This window comes from Amphiura filiformis, unplaced genomic scaffold, assembly GCF_039555335.1.
Source record: "Amphiura filiformis unplaced genomic scaffold, Afil_fr2py scaffold_132, whole genome shotgun sequence".
NCBI classification, from domain to species: Eukaryota; Metazoa; Echinodermata; class Ophiuroidea; order Amphilepidida; family Amphiuridae; genus Amphiura; species Amphiura filiformis.
The window spans coordinates 153,016-168,415 of record NW_027305596.1 but is presented as its reverse complement, the minus strand read 5'-3'; positions in this window follow the sequence as shown (position 1 = coordinate 168,415).

Below are 15,400 nucleotides of genomic sequence, written 5' to 3'. Positions count from 1 at the left end.
CCTATTTCGCCTAATTCGTGTTCAAATTGCATTTTACGTTATTTCGCCATTTTGAAAAAAGTGATTGCAAAAATTTTAACTTTTTTTTTCTTGTCAATGTGTTCTACATCATAAGTTCTACTGGGGAAACAAAAAAAATTGGAAAATTTTTGCACATTTTTGCTAAAAATTCAAGCATACCCTATTTCGCCTAATTCGTGTTCATATTGCAATATATGTCATTTCGCCATTTTGAAAAAAAAAGTGATTGCAAAAATTTTAACTTTTTTTCTTGTCAATGTGTTCTACATCATAAGTTCTACTGGGGAAACACAAAAAAATTGAAATTTTTTCCTCATTTTTGCTAAAATTTCAAGCATACCCTATTTCGCCTAATTCGTGTTCAAATTGCATTTTACGTTATTTCGCCATTTTGAAAAAAGTGATTGCAAAAATTTTTTTTTTTTTCTTGTCAATGTGTTCTACATCATAAGTTCTGGGGAAACACAAAAAATTGGAATTTTTTCCTCACTAAAATTTCAACAAAAAAATTGAAATTTTTTACATTTCGCCATTTTGCTAAAATTTCAAGCATACCCTATTTCGCCTAATTTTTTTTTTCAAATTGCATTTTACGTTATTTCGACATTTTGAAAAAACGATTGCAAAAATTTTAACTTTTTTTTCTTGTAATGTGTTCTACATCATAAGTTCTACTGGGGAAACACAAAAAATTGAATTTTTTCCTCATTTTTGCTAAAATTTCAAGCATACCCTATTTCGCCTAATTCGTTTTCAAATTACATTTTACGTTATTTCGCCATTTTGAAAAAGTAATCGCAACACTTGCATTCATCGGTCCTGCCACGCTGTTACACATCATAAGTTCTACTGGGGAAACACAAAAAATTGGAATTTTTTCCACATTTTTGCTAAAATTTCAAGCATACCCTATTTCGCCTAATTCGTGTTCAAATTGCATTTTACGTTATTTCGCCATTTTGAAAAAAGTGATTGCAAAAATTTTAACTTTTTTTCTTGTCAATGTGTTCTACATCATAAGTTCTACTGGGGAAACACAAAAAAATTGGAAATTTTTTCCTCATTTTTGCTAAAATTTCAAGCATACCCTATTTCGCCTAATTCGTGTTCAAATTGCATTTTACGTTATTTCGCCATTTTGAAAAAAAAAGTGATTGTAAAAAAATTTTAATTGCATTTTTTTTTTCTTGTCAATGCAAAAATTTTCTACATCATAAGTTCTTTGGGGAAACACAAAAAATTGGAAATTTTTTCCTCATTTTTGCTAAAATTTCAAGCATACCCTATTTCGCCTAATTCGTGTTCAAATTGCATTTTACGTTATTTCGCCATTTTGAAAAAAGTGATTGCAAAAATTTTAACTTTTTTTCTTGTCAATGTGTTCTACATCATAAGTTCTACTGGGGAAAGACAAAAAAATTGGAAATTTTTTCCTCATTTTTGCTAAAATTTCAAGCATACCCTATTTCGCCTAATTCGTGTTCAAATTGCATTTTACGTTATTTCGCCATTTTGAAAAAAGTGATTGCAAAAATTTTAACTTTTTTTTTTTTGTCAATGTGTTCTACATCATAAGTTCTACTGGCGAAACACAAAAAAATTGGAATTTTTTTTCACATTTTTGCTAAAATTTCAAGCATACCCTATTTCGCCTAATTCGTGTTCAAATTGCATTTTACGTTATTTCGCCATTTTGAAAAAAGTGATTGCAAAAATTTTTTTTTTTTTTTCTTGTCAATGTGTTCTACATCATAAGTTCTGGGAAACACAAAAAATTGGAAAACATTTTTGCTAAAAAAAATTTTGTGTTCAAATTTTTTATTTCATTTTGAAAAATTTCAAGCATACCCTATTTCGCCTAATTCGTGTTCAAATTGCATTTTACGTTATTTCGCCATTTTGAAAAAAGTGATTGCAAAAATTTTAACTTTTTTTTTTTTCTTGTCAATGTGTTCTACATCATAAGTTCTACTGGGGAAACACAAAAAAATTGGAAATTTTTTCCTCATTTTTGCTAAAATTTCAAGCATACCCTATTTCGCCTAATTCGTGTTCAAATTGCATTTTACGTTATTTCGCCATTTTGAAAAAAGTGATTGCAAAATTTTAACTTTTTTTCTTGTCAATGTGTTCTACATCATAAGTTCTACTGGGGAAACACAAAAAATTGGAAATTTTTTCCTCATTTTTGCTAAAATTTCAAGCATACCCTATTTCGCCTAATTCGTGTTCAAATTGCATTTTACGTTATTTCGCCATTTTGAAAAAAGTGATTGCAAAAATTTTAATTTTTTTTTCTTGTCAATGTGTTCTACATCATAAGTTCTACTGGGGAAACACAAAAAATTGGAATTTTTTCCACATTTTTGCTAAAATTTCAAGCATACCCTATTTCGCCTAATTCGTGTTCAAATTGCATTTTACGTTATTTCGCCATTTTGAAAAAGTGATTGCAAAAATTTTAACTTTTTTTTTTTCTTGTCAATGTGTTCTACATCATAAGTTCTACTGGGGAAATTGAAAAAAAATTGGAATTTTTTTTAAAATTTCAAGCATACCCTATTTCGCCTAATTCGTGTTCAAATTGCATTTTACGTTATTTCGCCATTTTGAAAAAAGTGATTGCAAAATTTTTTTTTTTTTTTCTTGTCAATGTGTTCTACATCATAAGTTCTACTGGGGAAACACAAAAAAATTGGAAATTTGTTTCCTCATTTTTGATAAAATTTCAAGCATACCCTATTTCGCCTAATTCGTGTTCAAATTGCATTTTACGTTATTTCGCCATTTTGAAAAAAGTGATTGCACAAATTTTAACTTTTTTTCTTGTCAATGTGTTCTACATCATAAGTTCTACTGGGGAAACACAAAAAATTGGAATTTTTTCCACATTTTTGCTAAAATTTCAAGCATACCCTATTTCGCCTAATTCGTGTTCAAATTGCATTTTACGTTATTTCGCCATTTTGAAAAAAGTGATTGCAAAAATTTTACTTTTTTTTTTTCTTGTCAATGTGTTCTACATCATAAGTTCTACTGGGAAACACAAAAAATTGAAATTTTTTCCTCATTTTTTGCTAAAATTTCAAGCATACCCTATTTCGCCTAATTCGTGTTCAAATTGCATTTTACGTTATTTCGCCATTTTGAAAAAAGTGATTGCAAAAATTTTACTTTTTTTTTCTTGTCAATGTGTTCTACATCATAAGTTCTACTGGGGAAACACAAAAAATTGGAAATTTTTTCCTCATTTTTGCTAAAATTTCAAGCATACCCTATTTCGCCTAATTCGTGTTCAAATTGCATTTTACGTTATTTCGCCATTTTGAAAAAAAAAAGTGATTGCAAAAAACTTTTTAACTTGTCAATTTTTTCTTGTCAATGTGTTCTACATCATAAGTTCTACTGGGAAACACAAAAAAAAAATTTTTTCCTCATTTTTGCTAAAATTTCAAGCATACCCTATTTCGCCTAATTCGTGTTCAAATTGCATTTTACGTTATTCGCCATTTTGAAAAAGTGATTGCAAAAATTTTAACTTTTTTTCTTGTCAATGTGTTCTACATAATAAGTTCTACTGGGGAAACACTAAAAAAAATTGGAATTTTTTCCTCATTTCGCCATTTTGAAAAAAAATTTCAAGCATACCCTATTTCGCCTAATTCGTGTTCAAATTGCATTTTACGTTATTTCGCCATTTTGAAAAAAGTGATTGCAAAAATTTTAACTTTTTTTTTTCTTGTCAATGTGTTCTACATCATAAGTTCTACTGGGGAAACACAAAAAATTGGAAAATTTTTTCCTCATTTTTGCTAAAATTTCAAGCATACCCTATTTCGCCTAATTCGTGTTCAAATTGCATTTTACGTTATTTCGCCATTTTGAAAAAAGTGATTGCAAAAATTTTACTTTTTTTTCTTGTCAATGTGTTCTACATCATAAGTTCTACTGGGAAACAAAAAAAAAATTGGAAAATTTTTGCACATTTTTGCTAAAATTTCAAGCATACCCTATTTCGCCTAATTCGTGTTCAAATTGCATTTTACGTTATTTCGCCATTTTGAAAAAAAAGTGATTGCAAAAATTTTAACTTTTTTTTTTTTTTTCTTGTCAATGTGTTCTACATCATAAGTTCTACTGGGGAAAGACAAAAAAATTTGGAAATTTTTTCCTCATTTTTGCTAAAATTTCAAGCATACCCTATTTCGCCTAATTCGTGTTCAAATTGCATTTTACGTTATTTCGCCATTTTGAAAAAAGTGATTGCAAAAATTTTAACTTTTTTTCTTGTCAATGTGTTCTACATCATAAGTTCTACAAAAAAACACAAAAAATTGGAATTTGTTTCCACATTTTTGCTAAAATTTCAAGCATACCCTATTTCGCCTAATTCGTGTTCAAATTGCATTTTACGTTATTTCGCCATTTTGAAAAAGTGATTGCAAAAATTTTAACTTTTTTTTCTTGTCAATGTGTTCTACATCATAAGTTCTACTGGGGAAACACAAAAAAATTGGAAATTTTTTCCTCATTTTTGCTAAAATTTCAAGCATACCCTATTTCGCCTAATTCGTGTTCAAATTGCATTTTACGTTATTTCGCCATTTTGAAAAAAGTGATTGCAAAAATTTTAACTTTTTTTCTTGTCAAAAATTCTTGGGGAAACACAAAAAATTGGAATTTTTTTTCTAAAATTTTGTCAATGTGTTCTACATCATGAAAAAAGTGATTGCAAAAAAGTTCTACTGGGGAAACACTGGGGAAAAAAAATTGGAATTTTTTTTCACATTTTTGCTAAAATTTCAAGCATACCCTATTTCGCCTAATTAGTGTTCAAAATGCATTTTACGTTATTTCGCCATTTTGAAAAAAGTGATTGCAAAAATTTTAACTTTTTTTTTTTTGTCAATGTGTTCTACATCATAAGTTCTACTGGGGAAACACAAAAAAATTGGAAATTTTTTCCTCATTTTTGCTAAAATTTCAAGCATACCCTATTTCGCCTAATTCGTGTTCAAATTGCATTTTACGTTATTTCGCCATTTTGAAAAAAGTGATTGCAAAAATTTTAACTTTTTTTTTTTTTTTCAATGTGTTCTACATCATAAGTTCTACTGGGGAAACACAAAAAATTGGAAATTTTTTCCTCATTTTTTTGCTAAAATTTCAAGCATACCCTATTCGCCTAATTCGTGTTCAAATTGCATTTTACGTTATTTCGCCATTTTGAAAAAAGTGATTGCAAAAATTTTAACTTTTTTTTTTCTTGTCAATGTGTTCTACATCATAAGTTCTGGGGAAACACAAAAAAATTGGAACTTTTTTCCTCATTTTGCTAAAATTTCAAGCATACCCTATTTCGCCTAATTCGTGTTCAAATTGCATTTTACGTTATTTCGCCATTTTGAAAAAAGTGATTGCAAAAATTTTACTTTTTTTTTTTTCTTGTCAATGTGTTCTACATCATAAGTTCTACTGGGGAAACACAAAAAATTGGAATTTTTTCCTCATTTTTGCTAAAATTTCAAGCATACCCTATTTCGCCTAATTCGTGTTCAAATTGCATTTTACGTTATTTCGCCATTTTGAAAAAAGTGATTGCAAAAATTTTAACTTTTTTTTTTCTTGTCAATGTGTTCTACATCATAAGTTCTACTGGGGAAACACAAAAAAATTGGAAATTTTTTCCTCATTTTTGCTAAAATTTCAAAAGCATACCCTATTTCGCCTAATTCGTGTTCAAATTGCATTTTACGTTATTTCGCCATTTTGAAAAAAGTGATTGCAAAAATTTTAACTTTTTTTTTTCTTGTCAATGTGTTCTACATCATAAGTTCTACTGGGGAAACACAAAAAAAATTGAAAATTTTTTCAAAATTTTTGCTAAAATTTCAAGCATACCCTATTTCGCCTAATTCGTGTTCAAATTGCATTTTACGTTATTTCGCCATTTTGAAAAAAGTGATTGCAAAAATTTTAACTTTTTTTCTTGTCAATGTGTTCTACATCATAAGTTCTACTGGGGAAACAAAAAAAAATTGGAAATTTTTTCCTCATTTTTGCTAAAATTTCAAGCATACCCTATTTCGCCTAATTCGTGTTCAAATTGCATTTTACGTTATTTCGCCATTTTGAAAAAAGTGATTGCAAAATTAACTTTTTTTTTCTTGTCAATGTGTTCTACATCATAAGTTCGACTGGGGAAACTCAAAAAAATTGGAATTTGGTTCCTTTTTTTGCTAAAATTTCAAGCATACCCTATTTCGCCTAATTCGTGTTCAAATTGCATTTTACGTTATTTCGCCATTTTGAAAAAAGTGATTGCAAAAATTTTAACTTTTTTTTTCTTGTCAATGTGTTCTACATCATAAGTTCTACTGGGGAAAACACAAAAAATTGGAATTTTTTCCTCATTTTTTGCTAAAATTTCAATACCATATTTCCCTATTTCGCCTAATTCGTATTTAAATTGCATTATACGTTATTTCGCCATTTTGAAAAAAGTGATTGCAAAAATTTTAACTTTTTTTTTTCTTGTCAATGTGTTCTACATCATAAGTTCTACTGGGGAAACGCAAAAAAATTGGAATTTGTTTCCACATTTTTGCTAAAATTTCAAGCATACCCTATTTCGCCTAATTCGTGTTCAAATTGCATTTTACGTTATTTCGCCATTTTGAAAAAAGTGATTGCAAAAATTTTAACTTTTTTTTTCTTGTCAATGTGTTTACAATCATAAGTTCTACTGGGGAAACACAAAAAATTGGAAATTTTTTTTTTCCTCATTTTTGCTAAAATTTCAAGCATACCCTATTTCGCCTAATTCGTGTTCAAATTGCATTTTACGTTATTTCGCCATTTTGAAAAAAAAGTGATTGCAAAATTTTTTTTTTTTTTTTTTCTTGTCAATGTGTTCTACATCATAAGTTCTACTGGGGAAACACAAAAAATTGGAAATTTTTTCCTCATTTTGTTAAAATTTCAAGCATACCCTATTTCGCCTAATTCGTGTTCAAATTGCATTTTACGTTATTTCGCCATTTTGAAAAAAGTGATTGCAAAAATTTTAACTTTTTTTCTTGTCAATGTGTTCTACATCATAAGTTCTACTGGGGAAAAACAAAAAAATTGGAATTTGTTTCCACATTTTTGCTAAAATTTCAAGCATACCCTATTTCGCCTAATTCGTGTTCAAATTGCATTTTACGTTATTTCGCCATTTTGAAAAAAGTGATTGCAAAAATTTTAACTTTTTTTTTTGTCAATGTGTTCTACATCATAAGTTCTACTGGGGAAACAAAAAAAAATTGGAAATTTTTTTCCTCATTTTTTGCTAAAATTTCAAGCATACCCTATTTCGCCTAATTCGTGTTCAAATTGCATTTTACGTTATTTCGCCATTTTGAAAAAAGTGATTGCAAAAATTTTAACTTTTTTTCTTGTCAATGTGTTCTACATCATAAGTTCTACTGGGAAAACAAAAAAAATTGGAAATTTTTTCCTCATTTTTGCTAAAATTTCAAGCATACCCTATTTCGCCTAATTCGTGTTCAAATTGCATTTTACGTTATTTCGCCATTTTGAAAAAAGTGATTGCAAAATTTTAACTTTTTTTTCTTGTCAATGTGTTCTACATCATAAGTTCTACTGGGGAAACAAAAAAATTGGAAATTTTTTCCTCATTTTTGCTAAAATTTCAAGCATACCCTATTTCGCCTAATTCGTGTTCAAATTGCATTTTACGTTATTTCGCCATTTTGAAGATTGCAAAAATTAACTTTTTTTCTTTTTTTCTTGTCAATGTGTTCTACATCATAAGTTTCTACTGGGGAAACACAAAAAATTAATTTGTTTTTTTTCCTCATTTTTGCTAAAATTTCAAGCATACCCTATTTCGCCTAATTCGTGTTCAAATTGCATTTTACGTTATTTCGCCATTTTGAAAAAAGTGATTGCAAAAATTTTAATTTTTTTTTTTTCTTGTCAATGTGTTCTACATCATAAGTTCTACTGGGGAAACACAAAAAATTGGAAATTTTTTCCTCATTTTTTGCTAAAATTTCAAGCATACCCTATTTCGCCTAATTCGTGTTCAAATTGCATTTTACGTTATTTCGCCATTTTGAAAAAAGTGATTGCAAAAATTTTAACTTTTTTTTTTTTTCTTGTCAATGTGTTCTACATCATAAGTTCTACTAGGGAAACACAAAAAAATTGGAATTTTTTTCCTCATTTTTTGATAAAATTTCAAGCATACCCTATTTCGCCTAATTCGTGTTCAAATTGCATTTTACGTTATTTCGCCATTTTGAAAAAAGTGATTGCAAAAATTTTAACTTTTTTTTTTTCTTGTTAATGTGTTCTACATCATAAGTTCTACTGGGGAAACAAAAAAAATTGGAATTTTTTCCTCATTTTTGCTAAAATTTCAAGCATACCCTATTTCGCCTAATTCGTGTTCAAATTGCATTTTACGTTATTTCGCCATTTTGAAAAAAGTGATTGCAAAAATTTTAACTTTTTTTTTCTTGTCAATGTGTTCTACATCATAAGTTCTACTGGGGAAACACAAAAAAATTGGAATTTTTTCCTCATTTTTTTGCTAAAATTTCAAGCATACCCTATTTCGCCTAATTCGTGTTCAAATTGCATTTTACGTTATTTCGCCATTTTGAAAAAAGTGATTGCAAAAATTTTAACTTTTTTTTTTTCTTGTCAATGTGTTCTACATCATAAGTTCTACTGGGGAAACACAAAAAATTGGAATTTTTTCCTCATTTTTGCTAAAATTTCAAGCATACCCTATTTCGCCTAATTCGTGTTCAAATTGCATTTTACGTTATTTCGCCATTTTGAAAAAAGTGATTGCAAAAATTTTACCCTATTTCGCCTAATTCGTGTTCAAATTGCATTTTACGTTATTTCGCCATTTTGAAAAAAGTGATTGCAAAAATTTTTTTTTTTTTTTTTCTTGTCAATGTGTTCTACATCATAAGTTCTACTGGGGAAACACAAAAAATTGGAAATTTTTTCCTCATTTTTGCTAAAATTTCAAGCATACCCTATTTCGCCTAATTCGTGTTCAAATTGCATTTTACGTTATTTCGCCATTTTGAAAAAGTGATTGCAAAAATTTTAACTTTTTTTTTCTTGTCAATGTGTTTTACATCATAAGTTCTACTGGGGAAACAAAAAAAATTTTTTTGAAATTTTTTTCCTCATTTTTGCTAAAATTTCAAGCATACCCTATTTCGCCTAATTCGTGTTCAAATTGCATTTTACGTTATTTCGCCATTTTGAAAAAAGTGATTGCAAAAATTTTAACTTTTTTTCTTGTCAATGTGTTCTACATCATAAGTTCTACTGGGGAAACACAAAAAAATTGGAATTTTTTCCACTTTTTTGCTAAAATTTCAAGCATACCCTATTTCGCCTAATTCGTGTTCAAATTGCCATTTTACGTTATTTCGCCATTTTGAAAAAAGTGATTGCAAAAATTTTAACTTTTTTTTTTCTTGTCAATGTGTTCTACATCATAAGTTCTACTACTGGGGAAACAAAAAATTGGAAATTTTTTTCCTCATTTTTGCTAAAATTTCAAGCATACCCTATTTCGCCTAATTCGTGTTCAAATTGCATTTTACGTTATTTCGCCATTTTGAAAAAAGTGATTGCAAAAATTTTTTTTTTTTTCTTGTCAATGTGTTCTACATCATAAGTTCTACTGGGGAAACACAAAAAATTGGAATTTTTTCCTCATTTTTGCTAAAATTTCAAGCATACCCTATTTCGCCTAATTCGTGTTCAAATTGCATTTTACGTTATTTCGCCATTTTGAAAAAAGTGATTGCAAAAATTTTAACTTTTTTTTCTTGTCAATGTGTTCTACATCATAAGTTCTACTGGGGAAACACAAAAAATTGTGAATTTTTTCCTCATTTTTGCTAAAATTTCAAGCATACCCTATTTCGCCTAATTCGTGTTCAAATTGCATTTTACGTTATTTCGCCATTTTGAAAAAAGTGATTGCAAAAATTTTAACTTTTTTTCTTGTCAATGTGTTCTACATCATAAGTTCTACTGGGGAAACACAAAAAATTGGAATTTTTTCCTCATTTTTGCTAAAATTTCAAGCATACCCTATTTCGCCTAATTCGTGTTCAAATTGCATTTTACGTTATTTCGCCATTTTGAAAAAAGTGATTGCAAAAATTTTAACTTTTTTTCTTGTCAATGTGTTCTACATCATAAGTTCTACTGGGGAAACAAAAAAAAATTGGAATTTTTTCCTCATTTTTGCTAAAATTTCAAGCATACCCTATTTCGCCTAATTCGTGTTCAAATTGCATTTTACGTTATTTCGCCATTTTGAAAAAAGTGATTGCAAAAATTTTAACTTTTTTTCTTGTCAATGTGTTCTACATCATAAGTTCTACTGGGGAAACACAAAAAAATTGGAATTTTTTCCTCATTTTTGCTAAAATTTCAAGCATACCCTATTTCGCCTAATTCGTGTTCAAATTGCATTTTACGTTATTTCGCCATTTTGAAAAAAGTGATTGCAAAAATTTTAACTTTTTTTTTTTTCTTGTCAATGTGTTCTACATCATAAGTTCTACTGGGGAAACACAAAAAATTGTAAATTGTTTCCTCATTTTTGCTAAAATTTCAAGCATACCCTATTTCGCCTAATTCGTGTTCAAATTGCATTTTACGTTATTTCGCCATTTTGAAAAAAAGTGATTGCAAAAATTTTAACTTTTTTTCTTGTCAATGTGTTCTACATCATAAGTTCTACTGGGGAAACACAAAAAAATTGGAATGTTTTTTTTCCACATTTTTTCCTCATTTTTTTTGCTAAAATTTCAAGCATACCCTATTTCGCCTAATTCGTGTTCAAATTGCATTTTACGTTATTTCGCCATTTTGAAAAAAGTGATTGCAAAAATTTTAACTTTTTTTTCTTGTCAATGTGTTCTACATCATAAGTTCTACTGGGGAAACACAAAAAAATTAGAAATTTTTTCCTCATTTTTGCTAAAATTTCAAGCATACCCTATTTCGCCTAATTCGTGTTCAAATTGCATTTTACGTTATTTCGCCATTTTGAAAAAAGTGATTGCAAAAATTTTTTTTTTTTTTTCTTGTCAATGTGTTCTACATCATAAGTTCTACTGGGGAAACGCAAAAAAATTGGAATTTTTTCCACATTTTTGCTAAAATTTCAAGCATACCCTATTTCGCCTAATTCGTGTTCAAATTGCATTTTACGTTATTTCGCCATTTTGAAAAAAGTGATTGCAAAAATTTTAACTTTTTTTTTCTTGTCAATGTGTTCTACATCATAAGTTCTACTGGGGAAACACAAAAAAATTGGGAATTTTTTTTCCTCATTTTTGATTAAAATTTCAAGCATACCCTATTTCGCTAAATTCGTGTTCAACAATTGCTTTTTACGTTATTTCGCCATTTTGAAAAAAGTGATTGCAAAAATTTTAATTTTTTTTTCTTGTCAATGTGTTCTACATCATAAGTTCTACTGGGGAAACACAAAAAAATTGGAATTTTTTTCCTCATTTTTGCTAAAATTTCAAGCATACCCTATTTCGCCTAATTCGTGTTCAAATTGCATTTTACGTTATTTCGCCATTTTGAAAAAAGTGATTGCAAAAATTTTAACTTTTTTTCTTGTCAATGTGTTCTACATCATAAGTTCTACTGGGGAAACACAAAAAAATTGGAATTTTTTTCCTCATTTTTGCTAAAATTTCAAGCATACCCTATTTCGCCTAATTCGTGTTCAAATTGCATTTTACGTTATTTCGCCATTTTGAAAAAAGTGATTGCAAAAATTTTTTTTTTTTTCTTGTCAATGTGTTCTACATCATAAGTTCTACTGGGGAAACACAAAAAAATTGGAAATTTTTTCCTCATTTTTTTTTTTAAATTTTCAAGCATACCCTATTTCGCCTAATTCGTGTTCAAATTGCATTTTACGTTATTTCGCCATTTTGAAAAAAGTGATTGCAAAAAAAATTTTAATGTGTTTTTTTTCTTGTCAATGTGTTCTACATCATAAGTTCTACTGGGAAAACACAAAAAAATTGGAAATTTTTTCCTCATTTTTGCTAAAATTTCAAGCATACCCTATTTCGCCTAATTCGTGTTCAAATTGCATTTTACGTTATTTCGCCATTTTGAAAAAAGTGATTGCAAAAATTTTAACTTTTTTTCTTGTCAATGTGTTTCTACATCATAAGTTCTACTGGGGAAACACAAAAAATTGGAAATTTTTTCCTCATTTTTGCTAAAATTTCAAGCATACCCTATTTCGCCTAATTCGTGTTCAAATTGCATTTTACGTTATTTCGCCATTTTGAAAAAAGTGATTGCAAAAATTTTAACTTTTTTTTTTCTTGTAATGTGTTCTACATCATAAGTTCTACTGGGGAAACACAAAAAATTGGAAATTTTTTCCTCATTTTTGCTAAAATTTCAAGCATACCCTATTTCGCCTAATTCGTGTTCAAATTGCATTTTACGTTATTTCGCCATTTTGAAAAAAGTGATTGCAAAAATTTTAACTTTTTTTCTTGTCAATGTGTTCTACATCATAAGTTCTACTGGGGAAACACACAAAAATTGGAAAATTTTTGCACATTTTTGCTAAAATTTCAAGCATACCCTATTTCGCCTAATTCGTGTGTTCAAATTGCATTTTACGTTATTTCGCCATTTTGAAAAAAGTGATTGCAAAAATTTTAACTTTTTTTCTTGTCAATGTGTTCTACATCATAAGTTCTACTGGGGAAACACAAAAAAATTGGAAATTTTTTCCTCATTTTTGCTAAAATTTCAAGCATACCCTATTTCGCCTAATTCGTGTTCAAATTGCATTTTACGTTATTTCGCCATTTTGAAAAAAGTGATTGCAAAAATTTTAACTTTTTTTTTTAAATGAGGAAAAAATGTTCTAATCATAAGTTCTACATCATAAGTTCTACTGGGGAAACACAAAAAAATTGGAAATTTTTTCCTCATTTTTGCTAAAATTTCAAGCATACCCTATTTCGCCTAATTCGTGTTCAAATTGCATTTTACGTTATTTCGCCATTTTGAAAAAGTGATTGCAAAATTTTAACTTTTTTTTTCTTGTCAATGTGTTCTACATCATAAGTTCTACTGGGAAAACACAAAAAAATTGGAAATTTTTTCCTCATTTTTGCTAAAATTTCAAGCATACCCTATTTCGCCTAATTCGTGTTCAAATTGCATTTTACGTTATTTCGCCATTTTGAAAAAGTGATTGCAAAATTTTAACTTTTTTTTCTTGTCAATGTGTTCTACATCATAAGTTCTACTGGGGAAACACAAAAAATTGGAATTTTTTCCACATTTTTGCTAAAATTTCAAGCATACCCTATTTCGCCTAATTCGTGTTCAAATTGCATTTTACGTTATTTCGCCATTTTGAAAAAAGTGATTGCAAAATTTTAACTTTTTTTCTTGTCAATGTGTTCTACATCATAAGTTCTACTGGGGAAACACAAAAAATTGGAATTTTTTTCCTCATTTTTGCTAAAATTTCAAGCATACCCTATTTCGCCTAATTCGTGTTCAAATTGCATTTTACGTTATTTCGCCATTTTGAAAAAAGTGATTGCAAAAATTTTTTTTTTTTTTTTCTTGTCAATGTGTTCTACATCATAAGTTCTACTGGGGAAACACAAAAAATAGAAATTTTTTCCTCATTTTTGCTAAAATTTCAAGCATACCCTATTTCGCCTAATTCGTGTTCAAATTGCATTTTACGTTATTTCGCCATTTTGAAAAAAGTGATTGCAAAAATTTTAACTTTTTTTCTTGTCAATGTGTTCTACATCATAAGTTCTACTGGGGAAAAACAAAAAAATTGGAAATTTTTTTCCTCATTTTTGCTAAAATTTCAAGCATACCCTATTTCGCCTAATTCGTGTTCAAATTGCATTTTACGTTATTTCGCCATTTTGAAAAAAGTGATTGCAAAAATTTTAATTTTTTTTCTTGTCAATGTTTTCTTGTCAATGTGTTCTACATCATAAGTTCTACTGGGGAAACACAAAAAAATTGGAAATTTTTTCCTCATTTTTGCTAAAATTTCAAGCATACCCTATTTCGCCTAATTCGTGTTCAAATTGCATTTTACGTTATTTCGCCATTTTGAAAAAGTGATTGCAAAAATTTTAACTTTTTTTTTTTCTTGTCAATGTGTTCTACATCATAAGTTCTACTGGGGAAACACAAAAAATTGGAATTTTTTCCACATTTTTGCTAAAATTTCAAGCATACCCTATTTCGCCTAATTCGTGTTCAAATTGCATTTTACGTTATTTCGCCATTTTGAAAAAAGTGATTGCAAAAATTTTAACTTTTTTTTTTCTTGTCAATGTGTTCTACATCATAAGTTCTACTGGGGAAACACAAAAAAATTGGAATTTTTTCCACATTTTTGCTAAAATTTCAAGCATACCCTATTTCGCCTAATTCGTGTTCAAATTGCATTTTACGTTATTTCGCATTTTGAAAAAAGTGATTGCAAAAATTTTAACTTTTTTTTCTTGTCAATGTGTTCTACATCATAAGTTCTACTGGGGAAACACAAAAAAATTGGAAATTTTTTCCTCATTTTTGCTAAAATTTCAAGCATACCCTATTTCGCCTAATTCGTGTTCAAATTGCATTTTACGTTATTTCGCCATTTTGAAAAAAGTGATTGCAAAAATTTTAACTTTTTTTTCTTGTCAATGTGTTCTACATCATAAGTTCTACTGGGGAAACACAAAAAATTGGAAATTTTTTCCTCATTTTTGCTAAAATTTCAAGCATACCCTATTTCGCCTAATTCGTGTTCAAATTGCATTTTACGTTATTTCGCCATTTTGAAAAAAGTGATTGCAAAAATTTTAACTTTTTTTTTCTTGTCAATGTGTTCTACATCATAAGTTCTACTGGGGAAACACAAAAAATTGGAATTTTTTTCCTCATTTTTGCTAAAATTTCAAGCATACCCTATTTCGCCTAATTCGTGTTCAAATTGCATTTTACGTTATTTCGCCATTTTGAAAAAAGTGATTGCAAAAATTTTAACTTTTTTTTTTTTTCAATGATGTTCTACATCATAAGTTCTACTGGGGAAACTAAAAAATTTGCTCTTTTTTCACATTTTTGCTAAAATTTCAAGCATACCCTATTTCGCCTAATTCATGTTACGGCGGCCACCGAGATTTCGCCATTTTGAAAAAGTGATTGCAAAAATTTTAACTTTTTTTCTTGTCAATGTGTTCTACATCATAAGTTCTACTGGGGAAACACACAAAAATTGGAATTTTTTCCACATTTT